The sequence below is a fragment of the Zingiber officinale genome, chromosome 6A, assembly GCF_018446385.1.
Source record: "Zingiber officinale cultivar Zhangliang chromosome 6A, Zo_v1.1, whole genome shotgun sequence".
Lineage (NCBI taxonomy): Eukaryota > Viridiplantae > Streptophyta > Magnoliopsida > Zingiberales > Zingiberaceae > Zingiber > Zingiber officinale.
The window spans coordinates 2,655,294-2,669,467 of NC_055997.1; the positions used below are offsets into that span (position 1 = coordinate 2,655,294).

The following is a 14,174-nucleotide window of genomic DNA, read 5'->3' on the forward strand; positions in this document are numbered from 1 at the left end:
TCCTAGAATCTCCCTTTATCATAACCCAAAACACTAAACTCTTGTTTGTTGATCTTTAATATTAGATTTGTTTACCTTCACTTTGCATTTGAAACAATTGGATAGTTGTTTAGCTAATTCGCATTGAGACATTTCTAGTGCTTATTCCAGTCCCTGTGGATACGATAATCTTTTATATTACTTGCGACAATTCCGTACACTTGCGGAGTGTAACAAGTTTTTGGCGTCGTTGCCGGGGACTGCGCTATAACATTAGGAATTATCAATTGAGTTAGACTAAACATAACATTTGTTTTCCTTTCATATTGCATAGTTGTAACTAATCATTAGATTCTTGTTTTTACTTTCTTGTATAACTTTTACTTCTTGTTAATTCTTTTTGTACAAATTCAATTCTGCATTTTTGATTCTTTTACTTTTTTCTTTTTCTGTTGAATTGTCATTTGCTATCTTGTTCTTGTGTATGTGAAGATCTAACTTTGCAGGGGAATTCTTTCCTTTTGACCCTGAGATTGACAGAACTTTCCATAAAAGAAGAATTCTGCAAAGGCAAATTGAAGAACAGGAACATTTGAACATGGCGAATAGACCACTCAAGGATTATGCAGCACCTTATGCAAGAGGTTTTCGATCTAGTATTTCAAGACCTTCAGTGGAAGCTAATAGACCACGCAAATTATATCTTATGCAAGAGAACCAATTTGGTGGAGGACCTCATGAAGACCCCAATCAACACTTAGAGGTCTTTTATGAAATATGTGGTACCATGAAAATGAATGGAGTTCCTTCAGAAGCAGTTAGATTATTATTATTTGGGTTTTCTTTAAGAGATAGGGCAAAGCAATGGCTGAATTCTTTGGCCCCTAATAGCATCACCACTTGGGAGCAGTGTGAGCAACAGTTTCTTGATAAATTCTATCCACCAAGCAAAACAGCTCATATGAGGAATTTAATTGCAAGCTTCAAGCAGACTGACTCAGAATCTCTTTTTGAAGCATGGGATAGATATAATAGTATGCTCAGACAATGCCCACATCATGGGTTGGAAAGATGGTTAGTGTTGCACACTTTTTATAATGGTATCAACTATCATACCAAAGTGTCCCTTGATTCAGCTGCGGGAGGGGCACTTATAAACAAAAGTTTAGATGAAGTTGAAGAAATTATTGACAGTGTAGCACAAAATCATCATCAATGGGCAAATGAAAGAAGTGGTGGCTATTCTTCTGTAAACCCAACAATTAAAGCATCAGGGAAGTTTGATGTAGATGCGGTCACTCTTTTATCTGCAAAATTGGACGCTCTTACAAAGAAATTTGAGAATATGGGGACTGGTGCTAATATGGTCAATGCTATTAGTACATCTTGTGAAGTATGTGGGAGTTCAGAGCATTCAAATGACTCATGTCCATTGGGAGCTATCACTGCACAAATCAATCAACTGGAACAATGTGATGCAATCATGAGTTACAATCAAAGGCAGAACAACCCATACTCAAATACTTATAACCCTGGATGGAAGAGCCATCCCAATTTTTCTTACAGAAATAATCAAGATCAAGGACCATCTATGGGGGCAAGACCAAATTTTCAAGCTGGGCAACAAAATTTTCAACATCTATCTTCTCAAGGCTTACCAAAGTTAAATATTGAAAAGATGCTTGAAGAAATTATCTCAAGTCAGAATGAAATGAAGCAAGATTTAGCAAAGCTCATTCAGAGAATGGATAATTCTGAAAAGCATCAAAAGATCCAGGATAGTCAAATTGCCCAACTAGCTTCCTCATCATCCAGAGCACCAGGACAACTTCCAGGAAAACCTGATGTGAATCGTATGGAGCATTGCAATAGAATTGAGCTTAGGAGCGGATGGACCTTGGGAGACTCCCAAGTGACTGCTCCAAAAGGGATACAAAAAGAAGAAGAGCTCTCTCCTCTTATACCAAATCAGATTCAAGCTAATGAGGAGAGTACCATTGAGGTTGAAGAGACTCTTCCACTAAACCATCAGAGCAAAGCTGTCCCTTTTCCTCAGAGACTTGCAATGCTCAAGAAAGATGAAGAATTTGGCAAGTTTTTAGAAAAAGTTAAGGAAATTTGTGTAGAGGTACCTCTTATTGATGCTATTCTTCAAATGCCTAGATTTGCCAAATTCCTGAAGGATCTCATGTCAAACAAGAGAAGAAGAGGAGAGGTTGAGACCATTGCGCTTAGTGAGGAATGTAGTGCTATTTTGGAGAAGAACACTTCCCCAAAACTAAAGGACCCAGGGAGCTTTTATATTCCTTGCAACATAGGAAAAGAAATTTTTGAAAAAACTTTTTGTGATTTGGGGGCAAGTGTTAGCCTCATTCCCTATTCAATTTGTAATAAATTAGGTCTCAAAAACATTAAACTTACTACTATGGCACTTCAACTTGCCGATCATTCCTGCAGGTACCCTTTGGGTATTATAGAAGATGTGCCAGTAGAGGTGGATGGGAATGTTATTCCCACAGATTTTGTCGTGTTGGACATGGAAGAGGATCCCAGGATTCCTATCATATTAGGAAGACCTTTCCTTGCTACAGCTGGAGCTATAATTGATGTCAAAAATCATAAGCTTTCTTTGGTAATTGGTAAGGAAAGGTTGGAATATGATTTATCTAATATCTCTAACCATGTCTCGTCTCTTTTAAATGCTTGTAGTAGGACAAACATTTATAAACTTGAGGAATGGAATTTCCATCCTCATGGAAGGCCACCAAACGAAGGAGACAATGTGGTGGAAGATGTTGGGAGAAGATCTCCCAACAAAAACGAAAAGTATATCTGTCCTCCAAGGGAGAGGAAAAGAAGTGAATGATCAAGTTTGGTTGAGCTAAAGACCTTAAACAAGCGCTTCTTGGGAGGCAACCCAAGGGTTCTTTTAGTTAGTTTTGATTTGTATTTTAATTTCTTTTAGTTTGATGCATTCTTTTGATTTTGTTTACAGGTTAGGTGCAAAACAGAGCCCGGTCGTGTGCTATACACGGCCAGGCAAAGGTTGCAGAGAAGGGAAGTGCTTGGGCCGTGTCATCCAGACACGGCCGTGTAGGATCTCCCGAGGAGAAAAAGGTCTAGGCCGTGTCTCAAACACGGCCGTGTAAAGAATCCCGAGGAGAAAAAGGTCTAGGCCGTGTCCCAAACACGGCCGTGCAAAGAATTCCGAGAAGAAAGATGGAGAGGCCGTGTCCCAGACACGACCGTGCGAAGAATCTTGAGAAGGAAGAGGGGGAGGCCGTGTGGATCTGCACGGCCCGTGTAGGAGAGTTATTAAAGTCTTCTTTCTACCTTACACGGCCAGATCTTGGCCATGTTCCGCACACCCCCAACTCTTCAAAACATCTCTTTCTCTCCCAATCTCTTAAAAACTCCTCCCTAATCTCTCAAGATCTCTTAGATCCGGATTCTCCTCCTCTCTAAGACTTGGACTTTTTGTTCTCCTAACCTAAGATCTTTGCTCTTTGAAGTTTTGTTCTTTGAGTTCCATTTTTCTAACCCTAGATAATTCTTCCCCTATCTAAACTCATCAAGATGTCCAACATTTTGAAGAAACTTCGCAAAGGAGGTGGTGGATCCAGTGGAGACAAAGAGAAGGAGCCATCAAGGGACAAAGGAAAACAACCAGTGAAGGGCAAAGGCAAAAGGACTTCACGCAACGAAGGTAATGACAATGAATTCAATATTGTGTTTAGAAATGATGATCAAGTAACTAGATTTGCAATTCTTGTCAATAGAAAGATAGTGTGTACTAGATATATGGACCCAACTGTTCTTGATATGCTTGGAATTAGGGAAGATGTAGATTTGATGATTGGGTTTTTAGATTGGAGTGATATTATGTACACACATTTGCCTACATATCCTCGTCTTGTTTTGGAATTTTTAAGTTCATTGGATGTCCATTTTACTAATGAAGATGATTATTTTGGAAAAATCTCATTTAGACTAATGAATCAAGAATTTCTATGGGCATTTAGTGACTTTAATTCTTGTTTTGGATTAACCACCGGTAGCCCTCGTAGGTTTAATCCAAGGTTTAATTGGAATCATTTTTGGAATGCAATAACTGGGTTAGATCAACCTTATGAGCCTTCAAGAGCTAAGGCCTCCCATATGCAAAACCCCATCTTTAAGTATCTACATAGAGTCATGAGTAAAACTATTTTTGGTAGGGGAGAGAGTGATGGGGTGGTTAAAAAGATAGAGCTTTATGCTTTATGGGCTATGCTTTATAAGGTTGAATTTGATTCTGGTTTTCATTTTGTTCAAACCTTATTAAGATCTGCTAGGGCATCATCGGGATCAATTGTTTTTGGTGGTTTGATTACCCGAATAGCTTATAATTTAAATCTTGATGTTGATGGGTTGGAAATAATTCATGGTAATGACATGATTGACATTGATACATGTCTTGCTATGAAAATGATCGTTCGGGATGAGAATGGTTTCGCGTTTCCTAGGAGGAGTGGTTCTCCTTTACCCCTTCCTTTTCCTGAACGAACTACTATTCGTAACCCGGCTAATTGGGTAATTTCTGAGTTAGATTTTGAGGATAACCCTTCTATACCTGGAGACACTGAGCCACATCATGAGCCCTCGTCATCTGGACACCCGCAGCCTTCTAGTTTTATGGAGCCTGCTAGGCATTCTTTTGCATATGGCACGGGATCTTCTAGGTTTGATTTTTCAGATTTTCGTACGTCTCTAGAATCACTTCATGAGAAGCAAGATGCCCAACGAAAAATGTTGGAGGGGCGCTTCTCTTTATCTGATGATCAGTTTAGGGAGGTACAAAATCATTTTCAGTTTACGAGGAATTTTCAAGGTCAAGTGGCTGAGTTTGTGCAGGATTATGATACTGATCAGGCTAGGATGAGAGATTTTATGCAGAGCATGATGCTTACTAGCCAACAAGTAGATGCTTTATATGAGTATCATAGATCCTTGGGTGAGATTCCAGGTTTTCCTAGTTTTCCTATTGGCCAACCACGTCGTAAACCTCCTTTCCCTCGTCCACCTCCACCTTCTCCACCATATTGATTTCATCGGGACGATGAAAAGTTTAAGTCTGGGGGGGTGTCATGTACTGTTTAGTTTGGTTTTCAGTTTTTAGTTTTTGCTAGTTTTTCATGTTGGTTCTTATTTTCATTGCTTGTTGCTTTATTTTGCTTGTTTTTGAAATAATCATGGCAATTTTGAGAACATCAAATCTTCACTTATATGCTTTCTTGGATTCAAGTGAAATGTTAGCACGATTATTGTCTTGATTCATGATGTTCGAATGATGCTAGTAGTAAACTTTGTGTAGTTCTTTTTTTCTATCTTGGGAAGCATTAATAAGCTAAGAATCTTATGGTGATGAGTTTTAGTTTTGGTTCAACCTTAAGGATTTTATCTTCACTACACTTGTGCTTGATGCTTGAATAGTTGATGTCATTGAAATAGTCATGATTCATCTTGTTTGCTTAGTACTTGGTTTCCATGGTGATTTCTCAACTTTCATTTTGGTTACTGGATGAGGCTCAAATCATTAAAGCTCATTTGGAAAAATCAAAATATCCCAACATGTGTGCTAAAAGTACATTTGTGAATAAGTTTTGCACAATGCAAACACTTATAAAAAAAAAATAAGGGATATAAAAAATAGTTGTCATGAGTGGAATCTAGCAAGTCACCCCTTTGAGACCGAGTTAGGTTACTGGGGAAATGACTGCTTAGCTTCCCTTGAGATTGAGCACACCTTTGAGACCTTGGGTTAGTTGAGAAATATGAACCAAGTGAATGGTGAGTAAGTGCCTATCACTGGTTACTTGTCACTGGAAACACTAGGAATTCAAATTTAATGACGACTTGACTAGGACATGGATTGAAACTTGAAGGGTGTTGAGTTACTTTTACACTGTGCACAAGATTCTTATGCTTGAACCATACTTTACTTGTTTCCATGATCACGCTTGTTAATGAAACTTTTGATAGAGTTAGGAAAGTGCACTAGGTTTTATGAATGTGTTGTAGAACATATGAATTTAGACTGCAGCATTTTGCTTGAGGACAAGAAAAGGTTTAAGTCTGGGGGTGTGATGTGCGTAGATTATATACTCTTTTATGCATGTTTTTACGCACATTTACATACTTTGAGCATGCTTGATCTATGCATTTTTATACTTCCAGCTTTCCTTTTAGCATATTTACTCTTTTGGTTCAGAGATCTGCTTTTTGTGCATTTTCTGTACACAGGAGTCGAAATTGGTGAAGATTATGCGTCCTCGGGCAAGCTTGGAAGGAATTGAAGGGAGAGAGCATCAGGCCGTGTACCACACACGGTCGTGTAGTTTTAACAGGAAGGGAAGAGGACATGGCCGTGTGAATCTCACACGGCCGTGTCTTGATTTGAAGAAATTAGAGCAGATGCCTTACATGGCCGTGTAGATCTACACGGCCGTGTGAGGTTTCCCGAGGCCAAGCAGGTGGTGGCCGTGTGCACCACACGGTCGTGTAGCATTTCCAGAGAACAGAAGGGTCCTAGCCGTGTGGATCTACACGACCGTGCTTGGTTGCTTTAAAGAGAAGAGAGCTAGGCCGTGTGAGTCACACGGCCGTGCAGCTTTGGCAGAGAAGGAACTGAACATGGCCGTGTGAATCTCACACGGCCGTGTCATGGGGCCGTGTGGCGCCCGATTTCCTCCTCTATTTAAACCCTCCTTTATGAATTGAAAGGGGATCTCTTCCCCTTTGGGGAGAAGGCAAGATTTGGCGGTTTCCTCACATTCTTGGGAGGATTTCTGGGCGATTCGAGGGGAGTTCTTGATGATTTCGACTCCGGAGCGAGGATTGGATCCGAAGACGAGGCTTCTTCGTAGATAAGTTTTCTCTTTCCCCCTTTTCTTGGTTTCTTGGATTGGGGATTTAAGAAATGCTTGTAATCTTTATTTCTTCGGGTATTCTTCCTCGATTCATGGAGTAGATCTTGTATTCTAGGATTAAGGGAGTATTTGTATGATGGATTGATGTAATCTCTTATGGATTTGCCATTTTCTTGTTTCAATGATATTGTCTTGCTTGTATCAATTAGATCTTGAATGATTAATGGTGATTTGTGCTTAATTCTCATTCTTGATTGATTGTTTGGATTTCTTGTGGGCTTTGTAAAGATAAACTCTCACTCGATCATCCGAGGGATCCACGTGACAGGTGCAAGCCCGTGTAAGGACGTTTGAGAGATAATCTTGAAGAGGAAATAAGAATATTCAAGAGAGTAGGATGGATCTTATGATTAGTTTCTTGTATCTTGATAGATTAATAAGTTGTGGGTTTCTATGTTGATATCCGAGGAAGGCATAGTAATAGGTGCGCTTCTGTGTAAGGACAACGTAGGTTCACGTCTAATTGATCATATTTAGATACATTTCTCAGTCCTTAGCCGGTTATCTATTGCAAGAGAGAACCGGCAACTTTCTACAAGTGTTTGGCAATTGAGGGATAAGAATTGGTGAACCATTTACATTCAAGAAACCTTACAAAGAAACCGAAACTCCTAGAATCTCCCTTTATCATAACCCAAAACACTAAACTCTTGTTTGTTGATCTTTAATATTAGATTTGTTTACCTTCACTTTGCATTTGAAACAATTGGATAGTTGTTTAGCTAATTCGCATTGAGACATTTCTAGTGCTTATTCCAGTCCCTGTGGATACGATAATCTTTTATATTACTTGCGACATTTCCGTACACTTGCGGAGCGTAACATTGCTTCATATAGATGCTTTCTTCAAGACTTCCTTTAAGGAAAGCTATCTTGACATCTACTTGTCAAATCTCATAATCCATGTGAGAAACAATAGATAAAAGAATCCGGATAGACTTAAGCATAGCTAAAAAGTTTCCCTTTTTCAATAAGCCTTGCTTTGAAAGTCTTAACCTTTCCGTTTGTCCTTCTTTTTCTATTGTGGACTTATTTTCACCCATTGACTTTTACACCATTTGGTGATTCTATAAGCTCCCAGACTTTATTAGAATACATATATTCTAATTCTGTATTCATTGCTCTTTGACAAGATGCTGCATCTTAATCTTTGGAGTGCTTTGTCATATGTTCGGGAATTAGGTTCATGTTTACCAGGGATTAAGTCCAAAAACTCTCCCAAAACATGAATCTTTTAGGTTGGCTAATAACCCTCCCACTACGACGAGGCACTTTCTATAATTGTGTATCATTTGTGATATGTGTTGCAGTTTCTTGTGATATTTCATCTTGTACAGTTGGTACTAGATTAGACGTGTCCTTTATTTTCTTAAGAACAAGTTTACTTATGGATTTGTGGTTCATTACCTAGTCCTCTTATAAAATTGGTCATTGGTGCTACCTTCAGATTTTTAGGACTATAAACCTCCTTTCATTTCTCTAGGATAACCTACAAACAAGTGAACTCTTGTCCAACTTATCAGTGTCTCTCATGTGCTAGACCACCCAAATTCGAATATGCTTCAGACTAGGCTTACGCTCATTCTGCAATTCTATGGGAGTAGAGAGTTCTGACTTAGAAGGTACTATGTTCACTTCCGTTTCCAGTGTATATCCTCAAAACGAATTTTGGTAATTCTAAATAACTTATCATTGATCTAACTATTTCCATAAGAGTCCTAGACTTTCTTACTACACCATTCTGTTGGGGTGTACCAGGTGCAGTTAGTTGGGATTGAATCCCGTCTTCTGATAAGTGACTCCTAAACTCTCCCGAGAGGTTTTTGCCACTACGATCTCAGTGTAGTATCTTGATACTTTTACCTTGACGTTACTCCACATCAGCTTAATACTCTTTGAACTTATCAAAACACTTAGACTTGTAGCGCATCAAATAAATGTACCCGTATTTTGAATAGTTGTCCATAAAATTGACGAAATATTCAAAACTACATCTTTCCTGAATAGTCATAGATCCACACAAATCAGAATGAACCAATTTCAACATATCTTTGGCTCTATACCCCTTATACTTAAAAGCTTCTTGGTTATTTTTTCTTCCAAGTAAGACTCGCAGATTGGAAAGATTTCCACTACCAATGAACCCAAGAGTTCATTGATTATTATCCTTTGAATCCTACTCAAGTTAATATAACCTAGCCTTAGATGCCAAAGATATGATTGATTTATTTCTGAAGGTTGCTTTCTCTTATTAAAGTTAGAAGATGTGTCATTAATTTTCATTTATTACATCGTGGGAGTTATTGGATTATAAATTGTCAACCAACACACCAGAATAGATAACTTCCCTCTTTATCTTGATAACAACTTTGTTATTAAAAGAGACAGAATATCAAGTTCTTTGAATAGTTTAGAAACTGAAATTAATTTCTTTCTAAACTTGGTACTTAAAGACAATTTCTTAAAATCCATGTTTTATTCCTGTCAGAGGATAAACACTTCCCACTGTAACAGCTACTACTTTTGCAGCAGTGCCCATGTAGACGGTGATTTTTCTTTCATATAGTTGTCGGGTTTCCTGGAACCCATGTAATAAATTACAGATATGATCAGTGGTTCCCGTATCTACACACCAAGTACCGGTAGATAACTCCACTAAACATGTAACAACTAATGAATAAAATACACCTTTATTGCTCTTAATTATAAGAAGAAGTCCACCTTAATGTCCAAGTCTTATTTCCAATCATTATAATTGGAACCACTAAGTCTATCCTATAGTATAACAGCTAGGGGATTGACCAACATTTTAAATCCTAAGAATCACAAAAATATTTGGTCAAGACCAACTCCTTAAAAATCCCCATGAATTTGTATGTCACGTTAGTGTGGACGTATACAAATTCAAAGAGGAGATTTTATCCATTAATTTTATTATCTCGTCAACCTTACTTTATGACGAATAAAATTAATAGTTGGTCTTGTATTTGGTCAAATATTTGGTCAAAACTTTGAATTTAAAATAATATTGATTCCTCAAAATAATATCATTTAAATTCACCAACACCTCTAACATCGTGAATTTTGTATGCCACGTTAGTGTGGACGTATACAAAATCAAACATTTGTAAGAGGAGAGTCTTACCCATTAATTATCTTGTCATCCTTAAATTACCTCAAACGCCATGAATTTTGTATGTCACATTAGTGTGGACGTATAAAAATTCATTTGTTTGTAAGAGGAGGTTTTACCCAATTTATTTTTTCAACCTAACTTTATGATAAAATTACCTCAAACACCGTGAATTTTGCATGCCACGTTAGTGTGGATGTATACAAATTCAAACATTTGTAAGAGGAGGGTTTCACCTAGCTTTATGACAAATTAATAGTTAATATTCCTTTGGTCCCGCAAAACAATAGCAGTGACTTCGTTGGGGAGGATACTATTGAATGCGTCTAAGTGTATACCATTACTTGATACTTAGTCTATTAAATAGGATTATGCCCCTTCAGTTGGAGAAGATCACACGCTCCTAAATAATTTCCTTTAACCATCCATAAAGGAAGTCTGATCTAGTGATCCGCAACAAACCCATCCATTGCGGAGGGAGGCACTCAGAGCCAACACGCAAGCTTGTTGCATCACTTACAAACTAGTAATGGAGATCGTGGAATTTATTTAAAAATCCCTCTCCCACTTAGTTTTTTAAAGTGAGGAATTTTAACCTATGCTAGCATACATCACATGCACATCACAGTAAATAAAAGCAATAAATATGGAAATTAATTTTCTAACTATTATGGCTTCTTCCATCACTGTTCTTCGTGTGTTCCAACCCTGGTTGCTGCCATCTTTAGCCACCACCATCGGGTCCATGTCGTCAGGTCCATCGAGCTTCCTTTTCTGCTGCGCCTCTAGTCCTCCAATAGCACCACGCTTTGCAAGGATACGATCCGCGACAAAAAATAGAATTTTACATATATCGATCCTATATTCTACAAAGGAATGTACATGTAATCTAGATCGAAACAAAAATATAAATTCCTAATAACTAATATAGCTCCTGCTGTATTTAATTTTACAATCATGCACACACAATAAAATGCCGTTGACATGTCCAAGGGTCCAATCACACACAATATCTATATGCCATAATAATTGGAGCCTCTAACCACAAAATTAGTACATCCTACTATTATCCTGCCTAAATTATGTATGACATGTGCATAATCTATTTGAAAACCAAACACACAGAGGCAAACCCTAGCTCTGATACCAATTGTTGGCTGGTCCTAGGAGAATCGTACCGGTTCCACTGTACAAAAATTTTGTACAAGTGTCGAACCTTTTCCTAAACAACCTATTGTATTCTTTAGAAATTAAATTAGGAATCGTAAACGGAACTTAACATTATTGATTCCAAATTTAACTTATTTGTTCTTAATGGTTTAGACTTGGATCACAAGTGGAACTTAACACTATTGATCCAAACCCACCTATGTTATAAATTTAATTAAATATTAATTTCCAAAATTGACTTTCAGGCCTGCATGGCGAGGCACATGGTCTTCTTGGGTATGGGAGCATCCACCACCGCCTAGACAAAGCCTTTTAAGGAAAGCTAATATTTAATTTCCTTATATAACTCTAGGTTTAACCAAAAAGAACAATCGAATCACAAATTTGAAAAATAAAACAAAAAAAACATAAATTCGAAACAAATCCGAAAACTCTAGAATCATGTGCCTCTTGTGTTTGGTATTTCCAAAAATAACTATACAAAGAAAACTAGTATGATGCGGAAAACAATTACTAGTTATACCTTTCTTTGTAAGCAAATAACCTCTTGATCTTCTATCGTATTCCTCTTCTAATCTCTGACGTTGTGTGGGCAACGATCTTCCGAGATGAGAACCACCCAAGCCCTTCTTCTCCTAGCAAGTTTCGGCCACCACAAAAACTCCAAGAGATGTGAGGTTCGACCACCACCGTTAAGCTCTAAGGGATGCTAGAAACAAAGCCTCCTTTCTCTCCTTCTCCTAGCTAGAACCGGCCACCATGGACTTCTCTTGTGTTGATGCCGCCGGCAACAAAGGAGGAAGAGAAGAGAAGGAGAAGAGGCCCTAGGGCCGGCCACACCAAGGAAGAAAAGAGAGGAAGAAAATAGAATAGAGTCGTTAGCCATGAAGGCACCTCTACCCCCTCTTTTATAATCCTTGGTCTTGGAAAATAAGGAAATTTAAATAAAAACTTCCTTAATTCTTTTGCCATGTAAAAGAAAATTTAATTGATTTAAAATCAATTTCCCTTTTCTTAAACAACATGGTCGGCCACTTTAATCTTCAAAACAAGGAGAGTTTTAATTAACACAAGAATTAAAACTTCCGAATTTGTTTGCGGAAATTTATAAAAAATTTCTTCAATAATTTTTCCTTTCATGGTGGTTTGTAAAAAGTAAATTTTATAATTAAAATCTTTCTTTTAAACATGTGGATGATTTTCAAAAAGGAAAATTATCTCTAAAAATTAAAATATCCTTTCAATCTATAAATAAGGAAAGATATCAAATTTTTTCTTAATCTTTTGTAGAAACTTATAAAAGGGAATATTTAATTTTTTAAACTCTCTTTTAAATCATGAACATGGTTAAAAAAAAAGTTTTCTTAAAATTAAAATCCATCTTTCAATCTACAAATAAGGAAAGATTTCAAATCTTTTCTTAATCTTTTGTAGAAATCTATAAAAGGAAAGATTTAAATTTTAAACTCTCTCTTAAAACCATGATATCCACATTAATAAAAAATTTTAAATAAAAATAAAATTCCTTTTAATATGGCCGGCCAATCAACTTGGCTCAATCCTTTGATCTTGACCGGCCCTAGCTTGGGTTTCAAGCTAGCTTGGCCGGCCCCATTAGGATGGGTAAGAAGGTGGGTATAGGTGGGTATAATTCTCTATATACAAGAGGCTATGATAGGGACCGAGAGGAGGAATTGGTTTTGGTCTCCCGATGAAATTAAGCTTCCCGTGTTCGCCCTGAACACACAACTTAACTTCATCAATAATAATTCATACCGCTAAAGAATTATTATTGAACTACCGCACCAATCCCAAATTATATTTTGGGCTCCTTATTATGAGTGTGTTAGTCTCCCTGTGTTTAAGATGTCGGATGTCCACTAATTAATTGAGTTACTGACAACTCATTTTAATTAATATCTCAGTCCAAGAGTAGTACCACTCAACCTTATCGTCATGTCGGACTAAGTCCACCTGCAGGGTTTAACATGATAATCCTTATGAGCTCCTTTGGGGGACATTATCAACCTAGATTACTAGGACACAGTTTCCTTCTATAATCAACAATACACACTATAAGTAATATCATTTCCCAACTTATCGGGCTTATTGATTTATCGAGCTAAATCTCACCTATTGATAAGTCAAAAAATAAATACTAAATATATGTGTTTGTTATTATATTAGGATTAAGAGCACACATTTCCATAATAACTAAGGTCTAGTTCTTTTATCAAGTCAGTATAAAAAGAACTTACTAAAATGGTCATACTCAATACACTTAGAGTTTACTAGTGTAATTTATTAGTCAAGATAAACTAATACCTAATTACACTACAACTATTCCAATGATTTGTTCATTTCCATCTTATTCGTGAGCAACTGTTTATAATTTATAAAAAACTGATAACATGATCTTCTGTGTGTGACACCACACACCATGTTATCTACAATATAAATTAATTGAACAACTACAGTTAACAAATAAATGTAGGTATTTGACCATTGTGATTCTTTATTTCTAAATAAATATTTATACAAAAGATGGGCTTTTAGTATACACTCTAACAACATACATGTCATTTATTCTACATGTATATTTTGTCATATATATATTGCACAGGTGTTACGAGCAGATCTGTTGCTATTCCAGTGAGTGTATTGATCATTTTTGCCGTATGTGTCGATTTCCAGATTGGGTATGCGTTCATTATGTCGATAGAATTATGTATTGTTATTATGTCAGATATGTTTAGGTGTATTGATTATGATAATATGATCATGTTCTTTATTCCCTACTGAGACTGTATACCTTTGATCTCCATGTTTATTTATAGACCATGAACTATCTTGTCTATTACCCGCTGAGTTACCTATACTCACCACCGCATTTATACCTTTATGTTTTCAGGTAGCAGTTAGAT

The 14,174-nt window shown here is 37.0% G+C and overlaps 1 non-coding gene across 1 annotated transcript; it reads right to left on the minus strand.

Annotated features, from left to right (window-relative positions):
* Nucleotides 1-938: 938 nt before the first annotated feature.
* Nucleotides 939-1,044, minus strand: LOC121998910. Its single transcript, XR_006116695.1, has one exon. It is a non-coding gene; the product is annotated as a small nucleolar RNA R71 (small nucleolar RNA).
* Nucleotides 1,045-14,174: the final 13,130 nt, after the last annotated feature.